This window comes from Nycticebus coucang, chromosome 4 (genome assembly GCF_027406575.1).
Source record: "Nycticebus coucang isolate mNycCou1 chromosome 4, mNycCou1.pri, whole genome shotgun sequence".
Taxonomy (NCBI): domain Eukaryota; kingdom Metazoa; phylum Chordata; class Mammalia; order Primates; family Lorisidae; genus Nycticebus; species Nycticebus coucang.
Genome location: NC_069783.1, coordinates 18,994,375 through 19,017,183, shown reverse-complemented (window position 1 = coordinate 19,017,183; position 22,809 = coordinate 18,994,375).

Here is a 22,809-nt window from a genome sequence, read left to right as displayed (position 1 = left end):
AGGGAGATCCTTCTTCTTTCTTCCTGGTTCTCGTGGCTACTGGTGGCCCTTAAAGTTCCCTGGCTTATAGCTGCATCACTCTGATCTGTCTTTGTCATCTTTTCCACAGCATCTTTGTCTCACACAGTGGTCACCCCTCGTCTCCTCTGTGTCTGTGTTCAAATTTTCCTCTTAGAAGAAAGAACATCGGTCACTAGGTTGGTATCCACTGTAATCCAGGATGAACTCATTTTACCTTAATGACACCTGCAAAGATCCTATTTCCAAATAAGACCATCTTCACAAGGTCCAGGGAAACATGAATTTGAGTATCACTGGTCAATCCCGTGCGGTAACTGTCCTGAGCGCTTAGCAATCAGGAGGAAGCAGAGGCAGGTGGGGCCCGCTTCTGTCCTGCTAAGCATGGCCCCTGTGCTGAACCCGTGAGTGCTGTATTTCAGCAGTAACCTTTCATTCTCACTGCCTGTCTGAGGAGAGGACAGGTCGGAGAAGGAGCTGGGTGGGTAGTGGCATTTGTTGGACACCTACCATGTACCACCACTGCAGGTCTTCATTTGCAGCTGCTGTCAGAAATGTTAGACCCTCTTGATCAAAAGTTTCATCTCTTTATATTAAATAGTGACTTGAGAGCAACATATGGGATGAACTGGAGATTCAGTCACTCAGAGCTGTCCTGGCCAGCAGCCGGCCAGCAGCGTCCCTTCCTCCCTTCCTACAGGCAGCACAGCTCTGGAGAGGCCTTCCCTGGCTGGGCCAGCACCTTCTGCTTAGCGCCTGGTCATGACAGTTTTCCAGGTGGCTGGCTCCTGGGGCTCCCTTCTGCTGTCACCTCATCTCCCTCTCACTAGGCTTCCAAGGATCAAAAAGGCTCTGGGGATGCTGGCAGTGGGATGGGGCTCGAGGGCACAAGAGCTGCCAGGGACTCCCCCACCTCTGCCTTCTAGGCTGGTGTTCTTTTTTTTTTTTTTTGAGACAGTCTCACTATGTCACCCTTGGTAGAGTGCCATGGCATCAAGCTCATGGCAACCTCAAACTTTTGGGCTTAAGTGATTCTCTTGCCTCAGCCTCCCAAGTAACTGGGATTACAGGTGCCCGCCACAATGCCCGGCTATTTTTTGTTGCAGTTGTCATTGTTGTTTAGCTGGCCCAGGCCGGAATCAACCCGCCACCCCCCCACCCCCGTGTCTGTGCCTGGCACCATAACCATTGTGCTATGGGCGCTGAGCCAAGGCTGATATTCTTTCTTTGGGGAGATCACTGTTGATGTATGTTTCTGTTTCTCTCTTTGGTTCAAAAGGCACTTTGCTGACTTCCCCTAACAAGTGCTCAGGTCCCAGAGGGCATTTTTTTTTTTTTTTTAAGATTAGCAAGTAGAACAAAGCTGAGTTTTTGTCCACCTGTTCCTCAGACCTTCAGAAGCAGCGGAAAGGCTCTACTTGATTCAGCGTCTGCCCTTAAGGGCCTGGACTCTGATTAGGCTCCATCTGCCAGCTTTGGTGGCTCTAATAGTCGAACCTGGGACTTGCCCTCCCTAAAGTCCACAGGCATGGGGATGGAAAGTAGTCCAGCATTTTAGGAAATAGATTTAGCAGTTTTAAAAACAATTGAACATAAATTTATCATACAACTCAGCAATTCCACTCCTAGGCATATACCTAAAGAGAGAAATACGTGTATGTCCACATAAATGCTTGTATGCAAATGTTTCTAGCCGCCTTATTCCTCATAGCCCAAAAGTGGAAACAACAAAAACATTCATCCAGTGGTGAATAAGTAAACTAAATGCAATATATCCATGCAGTGGAATATTAGCCACATAAACAAATAGGGAGTGATATGCACTACAACATGAATCAAGCTCAAAAACCATTAAGTGAAAAAAGCTGGACTCAGAAGGCAGCACTCGGTGGCTCACGCCTGTGATCCCAGAACTCTGGAAGGCTGAGGCAGAAGGCTTGCTTGAGCCCAGGAGTTGAAGACCAGCCCGGGCAACATAATGAGACCCTATCTCTACAAAAAATAAACTAAATAAAAGTAGACTCAGAAGGCCACAGATTGTATGGTTCTATTTATATGAAATTTGCAAGGCGGATCTATAAAGAGGAAAGTATATTAGCAGTCACCTAAGGCTGGTGATGGGAACCAACAGAGGCTGCCTACGGGCCCAAGGGTTCTTCCTCAGAGTGACAAGTGATTTTTATGGTATATGAAGCTGTTAGAAAAAATAATGCCTAGAAAAAGAAAGAAAGAAATCTGTGGACAACAGAGTGCAGTGGCTCAACCTGTGGGCCAGCTCCCGGTGCTCCTGCCTCCTGGCTCTGTGCCCCTGGTCCAGTTACTTTACCTCTTTGTGCCTTGGTTTCCTCACCTATAAAATGGAGATAACAGTTATATCTGCCTCAGGAGGGTAGGTTTAAATGAGTTAATCTTTGTCAAGGTCTTTGTTCAGAGCCTGGTGCATACTGCACATGACACGTAGGTAATTACAATTCTGTCGAGGTGTGGATTGCCTCTTGTGCTATGAAGAATCTCAGGATTAAGTGCTCCTTATGCTCACCTAACAGTGAGGCCCAGGCCCCTGGGTCAGGAGGGAAGCCCATGGGCCTCCTTCTCCATGGAGGGCAGCTGTAGGTGCCAAGGAGGGAGGCTGTGGTCCTTTGCCAGTCTCTCAGCTTCTCTGAGCCCCAGTCTACTCACTTCCAGGTGGAGTGACAGGGCCATTTCTGCTTCTGCACCATGGGCTGGGGGTCATTTGAGACCCACAAAGAGGCTCTGGTGTCTGGGGGGCTCTGGGCTGTGGCAAGGGGACCATGGATGGCCACAACAGTGAGGGAGATGGAACATGCTGGAAACAAGCCATTCTGGCAAAGATTACTAGTGACATCAGCAAGGCTGTGGCAGCGGGGAGCTCGTCCCAACTCACCTCACACTCAGACCAACTACAGCTTTCCCAGCACCATGGAGACAAGAAATAAACACATCAGCTTCCCTCTCCTGGCCCCTGACCTTCTGTTCCAAGCAGCTGGGTGGGCGGGGCTGGAGAAGGGAAGGTCAAGTCGAAAGGGGATTCTGGTGGTTCTGCAGCCTGTGGCAGAACTGGGCAGTGCCCCTTCCTCCTTACCCCGGGGGGGGGGTCCCCCAGCTTCTTGTTAGCTCCCTGTACACTCTGGGCAGGAGTGAGCCAGCCTTCCCCTTTCCTTCAAAAAGAAGCGCCACACACAGACATAGCCTGCATAGCAGTCCATTCCTAACAGTTCCTCCCCAAAATGACCCAGAGAGCCATGAGTGGCTAGCAGATAAACAGACTGTGGCACATCCACGCAGAGCAACACTACCCAGCAATGAAACAGGGGAACCTTCTTCTAATATAATAGGTGTAACACAGATGAGTCTCAAAAACATGCTCAGTGAAAGAAGGCTGACCCAACATCACAGTGCAGAATGTATGTAAAATTCTAGAAAAGGCAGAACGATGGTGACGAAAACAGACACTGGTTGCCAGGGCTAGGGATGGGCAGGGAGGCCACGAGGAAGCCTCTAGAGGAATGGAAATCTTCTAAAACATGACCACACACATTCACCAAACTCTGCCCTTAAAACAGGGATGTTTTACTGTATGTAAATTACACCTCAATAAAGCTGTCAAGAAACATACTCGCGATCATACTCTTACCTTACAATCCAGCAGTTGTGTTCCTTGGTGCTTCCTCCAAGGAGCTGAAAACTGACGTCCATGCAAAAACCTGCACTCAAACATTTATAACAGCCATATTCATAATTTCCAAAACTTGGAAGCAATCAAGAAGTCTTCTGGGAGAAGATTAGACATTCAAACAAACTGTGGTACATCCAGATGATGGAATATGACAGCTAAAAAGAAATGAGCTATTGAGCCATGCAAAGACATGGCAGAACCTTAAATGCAGATTACCAAGGGAAAGAAGGCAATCCGAAAAGGCTCTGTGTTATGCTTCCAACTCTGGACATTCTGGAAAAGGAGAAACTATGGAGACAGTAAAAATCAGGAGCTAGACAGACAAACAGGTGGAGCAGAGGATTTTTAGGGCAGTGACACTGTATGTGTGATACTGTGACGGTGGATACGTGGCATTATGCATTGTCCAAACCCATAGAAGGTACAGCACCCTGAGTGGGTCCATGTAAACTATGGACTCTGGGTGACAATGAGGTGTTAGTGCAGGTTCACTGACAGTTGTCCCACTCTGCTGCAGAATATTGGTAATGGGAGAGACTGTGCAAATTGGAGTGGGGGGACTGTGTACTTTGTATTCAGTTTTGCTATAATCCTCAAATTACTCTAAAAAATCTATTTTGTTTACATTTCAGATTAAGATGAAGGTACAATTAGGTTGCAATGTTTGCATTTGTTAGGTAAAGTCCCTGTTATAGTTGTGTCCCTATAGGAGGTGTGCCATGTACCCTTACATTGTGCCCATTAGGTGGGAGCTCACCAAGCCCCCTTCATTCCCCCTTCATTTCCTTCTCCCCCCTCCTCCCCCAAAATCTATTTAAAAAAATAAAAAGGAACCACAGGGAGGAGGCTCCTTAATCCAGAAGACACCTGCAGCCCTGGGGTGTCAGCCTTGTCCCCCAGACCATGCCCTGCCAACACTGACAGGCCCCACAACCTCCAGGCACTCTGGGCCCAAGTAAGGTTGGGCAAATGTTTAGCTGTTGGTGGTAGGAGTGCTTGGGCCCATAGATGGGAAAAAGAGAAGGAGCTGGGGGCCCCCTCTGAAGGAAAGGACATCCCAGATCTTCTGGAGAAATGAGAGCCACATCCGCTGATGGCCGGGAAGCCCTGGGCAACGACAGCCCTTTTTGCCTCAAACGCATCTCCTCTGTGATTTCCAGCTTCCCTCTTTCTGTCTGTGATTGCCCTGCGTTGTCTTGCACAGGAAAATGGAATTTGTTACAAGGGGCCCAGGGCCTGTCAGACTTGGGTGAGAGCTGAGCAAATCCATGGAGCACAGTAGCTCAGTCCAGCCTTCGCGCCTCTCCCCACTCCCCGAATGAATCCAAGAGGAGCTCCAGTGTCAAGGAACTGCCCAGTGTGCTCGCCGGGTCCCTCAGTGGGTTCCAGTGGCCTGAGCTACACAGACCTTCCCCAAGGAGCTTCCAGCAATGCCCCTAGGCCCTGGAGAGACTTTGAAGTGTGAGTGGTACTGACTCTGAAGGTCTCCACAAGCTGCCCTTTGGTTTGGGACAGCATGGTTCTTTGCTTGCTGGGATCCAGGAAGTGCTGTGCAAGAGCACAAGGTTCACAGCGCCCTGTTAGAGCAGCAGGTCCCCATGTGAGCCGCTGGCCTCTTCCTCCTACTGCTGGCTGCAGGCCCAGAGGGGAAGGTGTCTGTTTTGCTTTGTTTTGCCCCATGGTTACATAAGGGCTGTACAGGCTGCACGGCTACAAGCTAGGAACTGTACACACGTCATTTAACGTCTCTCTAATTTAATCCTGAGATGTTATTGTTGCTATTGAGTGAGAGGCAGCCCTCTACTGTTGCCCCTGCCTGTTCCTGAAGTTGTGATTTCCTTGGCATTGAGATTTTAGGGCTCATCTTGAGGAGATCCCATTAGACTTGAGGCTCAAGGGTTCTAAGTTGAAGGAGGGAAGAGAAGGGAAGAGGAGGGACCTTAGGCACCCAGTCCAAGAACTGGGTCCCCAGGCTCCTGTGGGTCAGGACCGTGGAGCAGCATTCAGCAAAAAATGCAAAGCAGTGACCCAGCTCCTAGGCCTGGCCCCACCTCTGCTCTGCTCCGCTCTGCTCCTGCCCTCACCCTCACCCGTCCCTCCATCATCACTAAACCTTCCCAGGCCTGGTCTTGGGATGGACTTTGTTCATCAATAATTACTCTACTTTTCCTATGGATATTAAATTCATGTTTTTCTAATCCCTTTCCAGTTAATTTTGATCATTTCTATTTTTCTAGAAAATCATCCACTTCATCTAGATTTCAAATATGTATCCTATTCTCTTACAATGTTAAAAACCGTCCTTGTATTTGTGGCATCATATGGTATTGTGAGTTTTGTTGATTTTCAAGAAGCCTAAATTTGTGGTTATTTCTTGTTTAAAACTGAAAAGCTATTTTAAATACTAACACTGTTCGTATGTTTTTGCTTTTGTGCTCAAGTTTTTCTCACTATTATTATCATCCATTTGCAATTCATTTTTTATTTTATCGAATTATGGCCCAAGAATGGGAATCTGTTCAACTTCTTCTTTCTGCAGTTGAGAACTTTTCTTTACAACTTAGCAAATAACACATTTTTATAAATGCTCAGTGGATATTTAAAATACATATATTTCCCATTTGGAGAATGTATAGATACAATTTCCAACTGATTATGTTTCTCAGAATTCTGTATCTTTATTTACTCTGGGTCTGCTTGAATTGTCATTTCTGAGAGGGGATGTTCAAGTATCTCATTCTGATGATGGTCTTCTCAAATTCTGAGAGTTGCTTGGTGCTGTCCTGGCTGAGGGTCCCAGTGGCCTCTGACCTGTTCTCAGAGAGGTGCTGAGGTGCTGTGAGGATGTGACCCTGCACACCTCATGTTGGCCGAAAGACTAGGCTTAGCAGGAAGCAGGAAGGTGCTTCTCCCGGTACTGGGCTCCTCTGCCTTCTGTCTGTCTCTGGCTTTATGCTCCAAACCAAACCCACTTTTTTTTTGGCTCAAGCCATTACCTTCACAGAGGTGCCTGGCCTTAGGGACACAGGCAGCAAGGTTGGTGCTTCCAGGATTCCCCTCCAGCTGAGAGGGAAAAGAGCAGAAGGCACTGCCCATAAGCGGGAGTGCCCGTGCCAGCAGGCTCCACCTGCCACAGAGCCAGGTGCCTTGGGACACCTGTGTTTCTTGGACAGCCATCAGTTCTCCCTGGAATTCTGCCAATCAGGCCAGCGAGGGTTGGGGTTTGTTTTCCCTGTGTCCAGGAAGACCCAGACGTAGCTCTTCTCCGTGAGCCCAACCTCTTACGCTTCAGAAAACTAGGTGTTTTTCAAGATCACAGCGTTTATGCGCCTCTTCATGTCAGTGCTGGGGTGGAGAGTGGCTGCCTGACTAGTTCCACATGAGTGAGGCACAGGAAGTCCTCCAAAGATTCCTAATCTGAAAAATGGGGCAGTTAACTGGGAAGTGGAGGGCGGAGTGGGGACTAGAGGCTGTGGATGTCACAAAGGCTGAGGAATAGTTTCCCTTGGGGCAGCAGAGTGATTCCCCAAATAGGTCTACAGATTCAGTGCCATCCTTACCAAAATTCTAATGTTATTTCTTATAGAAATGGGAAAGTGAATCCTAAAATTTATACGGAATTGCAAGGGACCTTGAATAACCACATCAATCTTAAAACAGAACAAATTCGGAGAACTCACACCTCCCAATTTCAAAACTGACTGCAAAGTTACAGTAATTACAACATCATGGTTCTCCATAACAGTAGAACTTATATCAATGGAATAGAACTGAGAATCCAGATATAAACTCATACACTTATGGCATCTGATTTATAACAAGGATGCCAACACCATTCAATGCAGACAGAATAACCTCTCCAACAAATGGATTAGAGGGATTATCTACAAGTAAAAGGAAAAAGCTGTACCCTACCTCATACCGTATACAAAAATTAACTCAAAATGGACCAATAAAACTCTCAGAAAACTACATGGGGTAAATTTTCATGACCTTGGATTTGGCAATGAGTTATTGTATATGATACCAAAAGTACAAAAAAAAAAGATAAATTGAGCTATTAAAATTAAAAACTTCTTGGGCTTCAAAAGAAAATACTAAGAGTGAAAAACAACCCAGAGAGGAGGAGAAAATATTTGCAAACTATGTATCTTATAAGGATCTAGTATCCAGAATATAGAAAGAATTCCCACAACTCAGCAATAAAAACTCAATGAAAAAACGGGCAGAGGACTGAATAGGCATTTCTCCAAAGATGATATACAAAGGGCCAAAAAAGACATGAGAATATTCTCAATGAATGTAATTAGTCAGAAAAATGCAAATCAAAACCACAATGGGATACCCACTTACATTTACTTGGATAGCTACACATAGAATTTTTTTTTTAAGAAAATAACAGATATGGGTGAGGATTTAAAGACATTGGAACCCTCATACCCTGCTGGTGGGAAAGTAAAATAGACAACAGTTTGATGGTTCTTCAAAAAGTTAAACAGAATTACTGTATGATCCAACAATTCTACTCCTATGTATATACCCAAAAGAATTGAAGACAGGTGTTCAAACAAAACTCTTACAAGAATGTTCATAGTGGAACTATTCACAGTAGTTACAAGGTGAAAACAACCTAATGAATGAACAAACAAAATGTGGTGGAATATTTCATAATTCCATATGATGGAATATTATCCAGCCATAAAGTATTAGCAGATGAAATACGTGCTACAATGTGGATGAACCTTTAACCATTAAGCTGAGTGAAAGAAGCTGGTCAGAAAGAAGCCATGTATTGTAGGATACCAGTTTTACAAAATACTCAGAATAGGTAAGAGTCCAAGGTACAGAAAGTAGATTAGTGTTTTCCAGGGGTTAGGGAAGAATGGAGTGGGAAGTTGGCTTGGTGGGTACAGGCTTTTCTTTTGGGATGATAAAATGTTCTGGAAGTAGATAGTGGTGATAGTTATAGAGCATTGTGGATGTACAAACACCACTCAATTGTATGCTTTAAAATGAATTGTATGCTTTTATAATGAAAAAAAACCAAAATGGTTATAATGGTAAATTTCATAGTATGTGTACTTTACCACCATAACCAAAAAAAAAAGTATACTTAGGGCATGATGAAACAAGCCCAGAAAGGAAGGTGGAGGCCATGACGTCATCAATGATGTGGCTCAGTGGTGACAGAAGAAACCGAGGGACATGGAGGATGGCATGGAGCAAGTGGGGGCAGGGGCATCATGTTCTGTGGTCAAGGTTAAGGTCCTGGCGGGGCGAGGTGCTGGGAGCTGCAGGCCTCCCACGTTTAGGACGCTTCGTGTGTGTGTGTTCCCTGTGGATAATATGAGCCAGGACTTGTCTTCTTGGCTGCATCCGAACTGAAGACAAGTTCTCCCCTGGTTTGGCAGGAAACATTTGAAGCTTTTGCCAAGACATTTATTTCATCGTTCTTGGCAACAAAAGGCATCCTGAGAGAGATACTCAAGACTTAGAACTGGGAACATCCATTATTGTTTCTCCTTTCCTCCTGTGGGACTGTAAACAGACGCTCCCAGCCTCAAGGAGCCCAGGCTGCAGAGAATCCAGCGTTTAGAGGGGGACATGGGTGGGGGCGGGGCGTGGGGATGGGAGGGCAGTCAGCACAGCAGGTGAGGCCCAAAATGTCCTGAGAGTCCGGACTCTGGGGCAGAGTCCCTCCTAGGAGGATGGAGTAGAGGCCTAACCCCACTTTTGTGTTCTGTTTGGCATCCGTGGGAAATTGGGGGAACTTGTCCAGAAGAAAGGACACAGGGCTGGTGTCAGGTAGGCTGGGTTGAAGCCCAACTTGCTTACTCCGAGCAACCTTGGGCAAGTCTCCGTGTTCTTACTTGTAAAGAGGGAAAATAATATCCACCTCCCAGGTGTATTGCTGGAATTAAGTGAGGGGGCAGCATGAAAAAGAAGCAGAGTCTGGCACATGGGAGGGACTCAGGATATGCTCCCAGAATCCTCTCAAGAACTGGAGAGGCGCCTTAGCTAGGCCAGCAGGTCCCTCTGCCTCAGTCTCCTCATTTCTAACACAAGGAGGCCTGGCACTGCCTGTGATCTTGTGACTGAGAACTCCAGACCCAGGGCTGTATCTGGGCAGTCTTAAAACCAAGGTGTTTGCTCAGAAGCTGAGAGAAGCAGGGAGCAGGTTCCAACCGCAGCCCACTGGCCACATGCTGATTTTGTGAGGATTTTTTTTCCTTATCTATGGTATTGGATATCATGAAAAGTATGCACGGATCTTTGGGGGTTTCTTTTGTTTATTTGTGTTTTTTGCTAATTGGCTTTCATTAGTGTTTGTGTATTTCCTGTGTGGCCCAAGACAACTCTTATTTTCCAAGTGCAGCAGAGAAATAAAAGGTTGGATACTTGTGGACTAAAAAGCTACTAATTCTGCAGTTGAGGGTCAAGCAGGTAAGTGACCACTGAAGTGTGAACAGCCACCTCTCCTCAGACCATCCTTGAGACCCCCTGGGGAATCGGGCAAAAGAGGTGCCCTCAGTTATACTCCTGCTTCTGACTTCCAGAACCTTCCCTCAGTTTCTCAGACTCATAAAGTCTGATGAATTGTTATTTGACTATTTAAAACTATTTAAACCAAAACAAGACCAACAGTAGTTAACCCATTTATGCCAAAGGTTGAAATTTTTGAATTTTCTGCATGACTTTTTGGCAAGTTCCCAGCACACCAGTATCTGCAGCAGTGACTAACTCTGTGCACGTGATAACAGGCACCCTCAGGAGGCAGATAAGTGTGAAGAATCAGACCTCAGCAATGACCTTGAGCAGTGGGATAGAAATAACTCTCACATCACAACCATTCCAATAATGGAATGTGAGGCATAGCAGAGGCAATCCCATAAAGGGAATCTGCAGGCCCCACTTACATGGGAAGTTTGGCCCCTTCTCAGGGCAGGGGTCTTAAAAGGCTGTCTGGGAAGCAGCATGCCCAGTTCCTGCTGGGCATGGCCCCCTCTAGACCCAGCACAAGCCCACCGTGGATCAGCATCATTGTCTCCATCTAAGGGAGATGAAGTGGTTTGTCTGAGGGGGGTGACACAGCTGGGAAGTTCTAGACACATAGACCTGGGTTCCCAGTGACACTAAGTCTGCTGAGTGGGCCAAGCATGGAGACATTCCAGGGTTTTCTTAAACAGCTTTATTGAGATATAAGTCACAAACCATATAATTCACCCATTTTAAGTGTTTAGTTCAATGGTCTCAATTATATTCATAGTTGTACAAGCACCACCATAATCAATGTTAAAAAATTTTATCACCTCTAAAAGAAATTCCACACTCCTGAGCTATCACTCAGTCCCACTACCTCTCCAACCCTAAGCAATAACTAATCTACCTTCTGTCTCTATATATTTGTCCATTCTGGAAATTTCATATAAATGGAATCATATATGAGGTCTGACAGTTAAGTTCATGAACTTATCAAAGACAAATTACTACATACTTCATTGCTAAATACCACTTCTGTCATCTTTGAAGTACTCCCCTTGGGAAGCTATGCACCAACACCAATGCCTAGTCCATGCTTTTTGGAACTCTTTTTCTGAAATGGCCATCAAAGCTGTGAAATGAGGCCTGACAAGTAAGTTTGAGAACTTATCCTAGGAAAAGTGCTTTGAAGGGTGGCCTAGGCGCTGGCATGGGTGCATAATTTTCCAAGGAGAGTCTTCAAAGGTGACCATGCAACAATGAGGCATGTAGCACTTTTCCCAGAATGAGTTCAAGAACTTAATTGTCTGACCTCAGTAATTCTGACTTCTTTCACCTACCATAATATTTGCAAGGTCCATCCAAGTTGTACATGATAGCGTGTGTCAATGTTTCTTTGCTTTCTGTAGTCAAATACTATTCCATCATGTGGATCTACTACTTTTTGTTTGTCCACTCATCAGATGTTGGACATCTGTGAGTTTTTTCCCATTTTTTGGCTATTATGAATAACGTTGCTATAAACATTCATGGAGAAGTTTTTGTGTGGACCCAGGTTTTTGTTGCTCGTGGGTGTACACTAAAGAGTAGAATTGCTGGGTTATATGGTAATTCTATGTTCAGCTCTGTGAGGAACTTCCAGACTGTTTTCCAAAGTAACTGCACCATTTTACATTCCCAGCAGTGGTGTGTGAAAGGCTCGTATTTCTCCACCTGCTCACACACACTTTCTAATATCTGTCTCTTTAATTCTAGCCATTCTCACAACTGTGCAGAGGCCTTTCGTGTGTTTTTGATTTACATTTCCCCAGTGACTAATGATGTTGAGTAGGTATTATGTGCATATTAGCCATTTATGTTTTTTCTTTGGAGAAATGTCTATTTAGATCTTTTGCTCATTTTTATATTGGATTGTCTTCTTATTATTGAGTTGTAAGCATTTCTTATGTATTCTAGATACAAGTCTCCTGTCAAATATATGATTTGTTAGTATATTCTTCCATTCTCTGGACTACTTTTTCATTTCCTTAATACTATACTTTGATGAGCAAAAGTTTTAAATTTTGATGAAGTCCGGTTTATCTAGTTTTTCTTCAGTGGATTCAGACAGACTTCCCAGTTTTGTTTTGTTTTTAAATCAAATGTTTAACATAGGGAAATTTGCCCATATCAAAATAGTCATTAAAAAAACCCCAACTACCAAATGAGCATAATGAGGATATGAGAATCTGTTCAAGAGCTATTGATTTTTGCTTTTTTCATGCTTAGATACTAAAAGAAAATATTTCATTATATTCCATTTCATTCCAAAAATAATTTGATGGCACTTTCAAAATTAAAATAAACAAATAGATACCATAACCAAAGAATTCTGGGCTAAATAAAAGTATATATCTGACCCCAAGTATAAAGTCACTATGCATAATTACATACAGAGCCTCCTGGTGACCAAAGCAAAGAGGAAAATGTAGTTATTTGAAAGATTTACAGACTCAAGAAATAAAAATATACCTATAGTTTATGGGGAGACATTTCTCTCCTTGGTATGGAGACAAGAAATAAATTTCTCCCCTGGCTCCTCTTACAGGGGGAATATGTTTAGATTTATCAGTGAGAAGAGAGCACATCTATTAATAATGTCACTGATAACCAATCTTTTCACAGCCCAATCTCCTTTTCTCTGTACTTCCCAAACCCACATCTCTGTCCTCCTGCCAACAGTTTTACCACATATGAAATTGTCCTTGTTATAGTAATCTTTTAAAAAACACAGCTATGAACACCTCCCTTTTCTTTGTGAAATTCTTCAATAACTCCCTATTGCCCTAAAGATAAAATCCAACTCTTTAACATGATTTAATGACTTTTTTTTTGAGACAGAGTCTCTCTTGTTGCCCTCGATAGTTTGCTGTGACGTCATAGCTCACAGCAATCTCAAACTCTTGGGCTCAAGCGATCCTCCGGCCTCAGCCTCCTGAGTAGTTAGGACTACTGGCTCTAGCTACAACACCTGGCTATTTTTAGAGATGGAGTCTCACTCTTGGCTTGGGCTGATCTCTCAAGCAATCCACCTCAGCCTCCCAGAGTGCTAGGATTACAGGCGTGAGCCACCGCACCAGGCCTTGGTATTTTGTAATTTAACTCCAACCCATAAGAGCCACCAGTTTTGGACACCACCCCACTCTGGATCTCGGCTTACTAGTGCCTTCGCTTTGAAGCTCTCATTGAGAACTATGTTCTCTTAGTTACTCACACTTCTGACAAGTATATGTGTTTTTCCAGGATGACAGAAGATTAAAAGCACCAAATCAGAAAGACTAGAAAAGAATTAGAAGTGAAATACTGAGAGACTGATGATTTATCAGTAGTAGAGGAAATTGAAAAATTATAAAAAACAAATCTAGATACACAGTTTAAATGGAACCATCTGAGACCACTTAATGCAGGTGCAAACCCTCTGCACACTCAATAGCCCTGAAGATCTTTGTAGTATATAACGTGGTACAATTTGGACCCTTAACAATAATAAAGCTCATGATAAACAATTTACATTTTACTCTATTTTAAAAAGACATGAGAAAATGCATTGCTGTTTTTCCCTGTAGACTGGTTAGTGTAAAACAATTTTTAAGTATTAATATTTGAATTGGTATAATATTAGTTATAAAGAAAGCTTGACTCTTTAAAACCATACTCCCACATGAGTTTCGTAAACCAAAGTTTGACTCCAGATAGAAAGAATAGCCACCCTCTGATTCTCTGCACCAATTTTTAAGAGCATAAGTTTTTAAAAATACAAGAGAAATATACGTTCATTATAGAAAATACAGATAAGGCAAAAGAAAAAAAATTACATGCGATCTCACTTTTCAAAGATAACTACTGCTAACATTTAGAAATATTTTCTTCTAGATTTTTACTGTTTATATGTATGTATTTTATTTACAAAAAAATAAAATGTTCATTGATATCGTTTTTGTGAACCTGTTTTCATATATTATGAGGGCTTTAATGTGATAAATATAATCACAATTATCATTTCAATGACCTCAGCCTGTGCTATTACATGGCTATATTATGCTTTATGTAACTGTTTGCTGGACATATAGGTTATTTCTAGTTTTCTTTTTTTTTTTTAGGTTATTTCTAGTTTTGTTTTGTTTTTTTAGGTTATTTCTAGTTTTTCTCCTTCTCTGATTCTGGGCTCCTGGATGACTTTGTAGCTAATGCTGGAATCATTCTCTTTGGTTTGCTGGGTTCTCTGTGACTTGGAAGCATGATGCATCTCCTGGTATGGCTGTTGCAACTTGTAATAATGGTGCTTTGTGGCTTAATGAGAACAGGGCTCTATGAATCCCTCTTTGTCTGACCTCAGCCAACCTCGCCCTCGGTGGAAACAGGATTCTTAGGCCCTGGGGACCCTATTGAGCTGTTGTCATAGTGACTGGTACTGGGGGCAGGGTCACCGGGCCAATGTCCCTATGCAGACTGTCTCTTGTCTTAATGACACCCGTAGATCATGGCTATTCAATCTCAAGCATGAGGAGAGAAGTTACTAATGGGCTGTGAGGCCAGTGTCTGGTCAATGCACTGAGAGTGGGCACCCCGACTCGGTGGGGCCTGGCGTAAGTCTCCCAGGGCAGGAGGCTCAGCTGGCCTGGCCAAAGAGTCCCCAAGGGTGCCCTCCTGTCTTCCATGCCCTAGGACTTCTCCCAAGCCCCTGAGGACTGGCATCTCAGAGGACCTTGCCTCTAAAATCAGCTGTCACACTGTAAGGAAGACCTACCAGGAACCCAGGCACACAGGCTGTCACTTCCCAGAGTGAAGCCTCCTACTGCCTGATGGCAGCTCTGGAAGGACCTTGGAGATTATCAAGCCTGTCTCCCTGTGGTACAGATAGGGAGATTGAGGCCCAAGGAGCTGGAACTGATTCCAGACCATTTGCTAAGTCAGGAGCACAGTCTGAACCAGGCAATCCCACTCCACCTCCTACCTCTCAGAAGAATGGGTTTGGAGTCTCTTGTAAGTAGTAAGGTCTTTAAATATGATCTTTTAAAAAAAATAAATAAAGTGTTTTTTTATTATTACACAAGTGGTCCATAAATACATTTTCCTTGGGAAAAAAAAAAACATGGAACGTTGCAGATGAAGCTCAAAGCCCCCTTGGCCTCTGTCCACAGTGCCAGTGCTCTCCCCAGAGACAGAATCCTGGTTTGGTGTGTATCTAATCTGATTCTATTTTATTTTATTTATTTAGTTAGTTAGTTAGTTAGTTTTGTAGAGACAGAGTCCTACTTTATCGCCCTCCGTAGATTGCCATGGGATCACACAGCTCACAGCAACCTCCAACTCCTGGGCTTAGGCGATTCTCTTGCCTCAGCCTGCCGAGTAGCTGGGACTATAGGCACCCGCCACAATGCCTGACTATATTTTGTTGCAGTTTGGCCAGGGCTGGGTTTGAACCCGCCACCCTCAGTATATGGGGCCAGGGCCCCACCCACTGAGCCACAGGCGCCGCCCTCTAATCTGATTTTAAAGTACCTGAAGCTCTTTCACCTGCCTTGGGTGGCCTGGACAATTGGGGTGATGCAGGTCAATGTCCCTAACTGGGCACAAGTCCAGGTGGCTCACTGGGGCTGTGGGCGCCCCCACAGCTCCCCTGGGCTGGCAAGACGGCCCCCATGGGAAGTCCTATCCTGGCCCTGGGGCAGCAGGAGAGGGATGCAAGAGCGGGAGGTACAGCCTGGGGCCAGGACAGCTCCTTCATCTTCTTGTCCCAGTTCCTGTTCCAAAGCCTAACAGCTCCTGCTTCTGGCCTGGATTTGATGCCAGGCATTTGAACAGAGAAAGAGAAACTTTTGTACTAGGGTTTAGCAATCTCTGCACTAGGTCTCGGTCCCCCAGGGACAAAGCTGAGGCCCCTGTGCCTGTCTCTGTGTCCACCAGCCTCCCCTCATTTCTCCCACTCCTCGTGCCCGGACCTGACCTTCCTAGCATCTGTCCCTTCCCAGGCACCTTGGGCCCTGACCAGGTTGAAGTTCAGCCACCATCTTATACACTCTGGAGAAGAAGCGGGGGCGGGTTACGAGAAGAGTTTAAAGAGACATTGATACATACAAAGACATAAATCTTATATGGAAAAAGTCCTGACATTGAAGCCAAGTCATAGAGTGGGAGGAGGCTTTCCTGGCATGCCAAGTGGGGGAACTCACCCCCCAATTTTATTTGCCTGACCCAGCCAGCTGAGGCTGTCTCTCCCCACCTGGGGCTGAGCCTGGCCCCAGGCATTGAAGTGTTGAGTCCCTGCTGAGAAGGCAACCTGCTCCTCTGCAGGAGCCCCTGACTACAGCCTAATAAGAGTCATGATAATAAAAGTCAAGAAAACAACAACAGTGTTTATGGGCTGGGAAACGACAAACAGGTCTTCTTCCCCTGAATTCTCCCAGTCCTAACCTGTGAGAACCTTCCGTGATTTCAGAGTGTACTGTTTAGATTTCTAAATGCATAGAAATCCTATTCAGCGGTATTTAGGTTTTTTCTCAAGCAAAAAATCTTACCCAAAGCCTTAACACATGTGATATGTAATATCGTAGAGGGTTTCTCTAGGACAAGCGATTTGCTTGGCAGAAGCATACCAACGTTCTATGGAATCTCTAATGTTCCTACAGCACAGTTTGGTCACCTCTTGTGAAATCAACTTCCTGCTTTTACAGCTGAGAAAAGCAGGCCCTGAGGTGAAGGGTGGCTGAAGCCCCCTAGCAAGGCAGGACAGACCAGGAAAGCTCAGGTAACCTGGAGATCTCCCAGGGCCCTAACCAGCACAAGACCTTGCTTAGCCTGAAATGATGGGTTTCAACAAAATCAGAGCTTGTGAGGACACTTTGCTGGTCAGTCGTAGGCTGCCAGGGAAATGGTGTTGCCGTGGTTACCCTGGCCCAGAAAGTGACCTTTGCTCCACAATCCTGGGACAAATGCCTGTTCCCTGCTGGGCTCTGGGGGATGGCCAGGGCTATGGCTTGAAAACCCTGTGCTCTGAGGCCATTTCCTAAATAAATACAGAGGGATCCCGGGGCCCTGGATGGGGAGTGTCGCAGTGGCTGGTCTCACGGACCCTGTCTTTCCTGGTCTTCCCTCTCAAAGGCGATTAAAGATGACTCTGGCTCAGCCCTGGTCTCTGGCTTCGAGGGGATGCCCTGGGGTGGGTCTAAACACATTCAAATGGCCCAGATCCCACCCACAGAGTCCAGGGAGCCAGAGCCCTAGCGGCTGCCTTGAGTCTGCAGTAAGCAGTTTTGATGGGGCACCTATGGAGGGCCAGTCTGGGGAACTCAGAGGTGAAGGCACTAGAACGCAGGAGCCTAGACCAGGTGGGCAAACAGGGACATGAGCACTTGAGACACAGTGGGAGGAAGGCTGGATGATGGGAGGACGGAGCGCAGAAGGGGGAGAAGGGGCCACTGTGTTCATGTGTGGGAGAGGGGAAGAGGGGATCTCAGTTCTTTCAGGCAGCTACAAAGCACCCCGCTCTGGGTGGCTTATCAACAGTAGAAATTTATTTCTCACAGTTCTGGGGGCCAGAAGTCCAAGATTAAGTCTCCAGTCTCCAGTGTCTGCTGAGGGCCTGCTTCCTGGTTCATAGACGATGTCTTTGTGCTGTGTCCTCACTTGGTGGAAATGTCAGGGCAGCTCTCTGAGGCCTCTTTTACAAGGACACAAATCCCACTCTTGAGGGACTTACCCTCATGACTAATCTGTGCCAAAGGCCCCACCTCCTAATACCATCACCATGGAGATGAGGCTTTGAAATATGAATGTGGGGAACACAAACATTCAGACCTTAGCAGTAAGCTTCTTGGAGGAGGTGGTGTTCTAGCTGGGTTCTTGGGGATGACTAGGAGTTTTCCAGGAGAAGAATGAGAGGGAGGACATCCCAGGATGACAAAGCAGCTGGTATCAAAATACCTGAGGGCCAGGGCAGGAGCAGGGGGTATCTGGTGGTGCAAGAGATGGGGCTAGACCTGGGGCTTGAGAGCTGTTGTGGGGGCAGGGGGAGTTGGGAAGAGCTTTAGAAATTTGGGTCACATCCTGTGGCTCAGCAGTGTTCAAGCTATGAACTTAAAGTTCTTATATTTGGAACTTTAAATCCCCAAAGTGGTGGGTAGGGAGGCAAGGTCTGCATCACTCTCCTTTACTTTCCTGGCTCCACACAGGAAAACCTTTGAACTAAGTTCCCAGTAATTAAGAAACAACCTGGGAAAACCAGTCATAAGCCATTCTGGAAGCTCTTGGTGGTTAGTGTAAGGCTCAGCCTCCTGGCCATGACCACGTAGAGGTATAAGGGACCCTGAGCAGCCTCAGCCAGCTGAGCCCTGAGAGAGAGTGCCATAATGGGTGCAAATGACACTCACCTCTGCCCTCTTCCCTGCTCAGCCAGGGACTAGGGGGACAACTCCAGCCAGGGCTTCCTGGGCTTTGAAGTTGGTTATCTGTTGTGTCATTTGCATTATGTCACAGAATAGCTAGTAGAAACACAGACATAGAAAGAAAAGAAAATAGTTATGCTGCGGAAGGGCTGCAGCACAGAGCAGGCTACAGCCCCTCTTGGGGACGTCAGGCAGGAAGGCATGGGCTGCGGCCAGAATCGCTGTGTGCTGCAGGCCCTGCAAGGCCCTGCAAGGCCCTGCTCACTGCCTCGCTCCTAGGGCCTCAGGAATAACACCTTTCTGTGCTTACTTGCCTCCATTAGAGCAGGAGTGAGTGTGAAGATGATCATAGTGGTTCTGCTCTGGGAAGATCCCAGTGAGGAGTTTTCTGTGCATGATCTGGAACCCAAGGGCTGTCACTGGCCCCAAGGGCACCTTCCTCCAGGTAGACACAGCTCTGCCCCAGCGCATGGCCTTTCTGCAGGGCACAGCTATACCTGCCCAGTCTAAAAAATGGACAGCTGCTATGATCCTCATTCACAGGGGAGAAACTGAGGTTCTAGTCACATGGGGGCATTTTCTCCCAAGGCTGCTGAGGTGCCCACTCCCTGATCAGAGCACGCTGGCTACAAGAACATCTCCCCTGGGCAGGGAAGTGCATGCTGGTGTTTGTGTCTGTCTTGTGGAGATGCTGTGGTCTGAGTGTTGTGTCCCCCCAAAATGCATATGTTGAAATCCTCACCCTCAGAGTGACGGTATCAGAAGGCAGGGCCTTTGGGGAAGGATTATTAGGTCTTGAGGGCAGAGCACTCGGGATGGGGATTAGTGACCCTGTGAAAGAAGCCAAAGAGAAGACCCCACCCCTTCCATCAGGTGCAGATGCTGCAAAAGGCACCGGCTGTTACCCAGAGAGCAGGTCACATCAGACACCAGATCATCTGGCCTTGACCTCAGAACTGAGAGAGATCAGTTTCGGTAGCTAAATGCCCCCAGTCCGTAGTATTTTGTACTAGCCTCGGAGTGCGCATGGCCAGGCCTGGCCAATGGCCGGCCTCGATCCAAGCCCAGGGCCAGAGGCCAGAGGCCAGCCTCTGCCACCATGCACCATAGTCACGTAAGAGACAAAAACACAGAGCATGTCTTGTAACCTCAACCCCAGCTTAGGGAAGGAAAAGTCTCTCCATTGGGTCATCGATGTCCTCCTGCTTGGCAGCCCACCTAGCTTCTCAGTCACCAAACTAAACTCAGCAAAGATTTCTGATGCCACCAGCCACTCATTTCTGGCCCATTTACCTCCTCCCGATCTTCTCTGTACTGTCAGGCATCTGTAGACTCACGTACACCGTATCCCGATGTGTCCTCCCAGGCACCTGACCCAACCTTAGCACAGCTGGGCCCTCACTCCTTCCCTGCAGCCATGGCAGATGTCACTAAGGGCCACTGCACTTCTTTCCTGTTAAGCTTATATTAAGCCTCAGAATCTGTCTCAACTCAGTGGCACAGACAAAACTGTCGAGTCGACACGTAAGATATAGCCACCTCAGATGTGCTCGAATGCCCAGGTTTGAAGATGAGGGAACCTGTGCAAGTCACAGCCAGGCATCAGCGGGGATGTGATGAGAAGCTAGTGTTGCTCTTCTGAAATGGAGGCACTGGTAGTTTTAGTCAGGGATGTTTCAGAGGCCTACCAGAGTTAGAACTGCAGGTGTTGGGGCAGCCCTTGTGCATTCCCATGGAGGCCCTCATCCCAGGCGTAAGTGCATCAGAAGGAACACCCCACATGCCCCATCTGTACCCCATCGCAGTTCAGCAGGGAAGGCCTGACCTTCCCACATGGGCCCCTGAATGTGACCAGGGCCCAGGGCTGGCCCACCATCCTGGTTCAGGGAATGTTTGCTGAACCAACATGGCCGCCTTTCTAAACTCACATGCTTGGGAAGAAGGTCATTAGAGGCTGAAGTAGAGATTCCTCATGAGTGTAGATGCACCGGGAGCTCAGAGACGGAGCCTACATCATGCAGAGGTGTCTGTGAAGCCTTCTGGCAGCTCAAAGCCCAGCCCGAGCGAACACTTGCTCGTTCATTCATTCATTCATTCATTCAACCAAGGCTGATGAGTATCAGGAATTATTCTGACCACAGACACACAGCAGTGAACAAAACTGACAAAACATCCTGCCTTCTAGTGGAAGGGAGATGATAACCAAGATAACGGAGGACAAGGCACGTGTGATCAATGGTGAGGAGTGGTAGGGTAGAGACAAAGCAGGAAAGGAAATGCTTGAGAGGACTGCAGTTTAGACAAGTGGCCAGGGAGGGCCTCGCTGGTATAAAAAGAGTGACTAAACCTAAAGACGTGGTGGAGAAAACCATGTGTCCCTTGGGGGAAAGGCCAGCACCTGCCAAGGCCCCAAGGCAGGGGCAACCTTGTGTGATAGGGGACAGGAGGGAGCTGGGGGCAGAGAAAAGGGCATGGGGTGGGAGGTTAGGGCAGAGGAGGACAGTAGAGGTCAGAGTTGGAGCCAATCACCCAGAGCCTCACAACTCACAGTAATGGCTTGGGACTTCCCTTAGGGAGATGGCATCAGGGAGTGAATGGTGACCACCAAAAAGCTATGTTCACATCCTAACCCTTGGAATCTGTGAAGATGGCCTTATTTAGAACAGGGGTCTTTAGAGAGGTAATTAAATCAAGAATCTCAAGATGAGATCATCCTGGATTGTCAGGTTTCCCCTGAATCTAATGACATGCATCCCTTGTAAGAGACACCCAGAGAAAAGGCAGGAACAGAGGAGACACCATGTGAAGACAGAAGCAAAGATCAGAGTGGTGCTGCCACCAGCCACAGAATGGCAGGACCGGGAGCCGGAGGGGCCAAGAAGGATCTTCCTGAGGGAGTGCAGCCCTGCAACCATGCCGGACTTCTGGCCTCCAGGAGTTAAAGCCTCTGTAGTTAAAGCCACCCAGTTTGTGATCACTAGTGACGGCCACCTGGGAAACTGATACTGATGGGAGTGCCTGGAGGGTCTTGCATGAGGGACGCGCTCTGCTCTCTTGTGCTTAAGGGCAAGGGATCCTTCCTGCTGATGTCTGGGAGTTGGAGCTAGAGCTTGGAAAGAAAAGTTAGGCAGTTACTGCATGGACGCCAGCAACGAGTGGCCATGACCTAGAAAGAGTGAGGATGAAGGTGGTCAGAGTCTTTAGGTGCAAAGATTCCTATCTGAGAAGGGGAGGAAATGTTCTCATGCCTAAAATCAGGGAACCAGCAGACTGGCGACCACACCAATGTTCTGTGAAACATTGAGATCAACCTCAGGTAGTGACAGCAAGAGGAATGAGCCGGCTGGCCGAGTGAGCGGGGCAGATGATGCAACAGGGAAACCCATGAAACTCAGGCCCAGGGACTCCAATAGAGGGCAAGGGCATCTGGGAGCAGGGAGCGTGTGCCAGAGAGGGGTCTGGAGAGCAGATGACCAAGGCAGGAGCTCTCCCAAAAACCTTCATCTCAGCCTAGAAGCAGAGGATGGGCGGCAACTTCCTCCAGCGGGAGCTTTCTGGCCTCAGTGCCAGGGCTGTGCTGTCCTTTGACCATCTGTGGGACATGATGTTGAAATGTCCCCCCAGGACTCACTAGCTGCTGTCAGGTCTTGCAGCCTCCCCCACAAAGCTGCTTGTATCTATTTTCACTGCTCAGAAACTCTCAGAAAGACCACGCGGGGCTCCAAGATCAGAGGGTGTCAGCAGCAATTCTGCGGAGCAGAGCGCCTCTGAAGTGGGAGGCTTCAGAATCTCAGCTCTCTGAGGCTGGTGGTCACATTCATGTCTGAGGCTTTTTGTGATCTGGAGGCACGTGGCTTCAAGCAAGACTTAGTCCCGTTTGTGTGAAGCAGGAGAGAGGCCTTGGAGAGATGGGAGTGAGTGTTGTGGGACAACTGTTGCCCATCTTGCCCAGGAAAGTGACAGAAGGGTTCTCTTTCCTTGGCAGCTCCCACAGAGGAAGGGGCAGGTGGCACCACAGGGACATGGGCACAGATGGAGGCGTCCCTCCTCAGTGGCTAGGGCAGGCTTTGATTCTGCCTCCTGCACGTGTGAGCAGCTGTGAGCTATCAGAGCCTGGCTGGCTGCTCCAGCTTCCCAGCGGGACCAGCCTGCCCCTTAGCCCTGGCCCAAGGCTGGCATTCCTCCCATGGG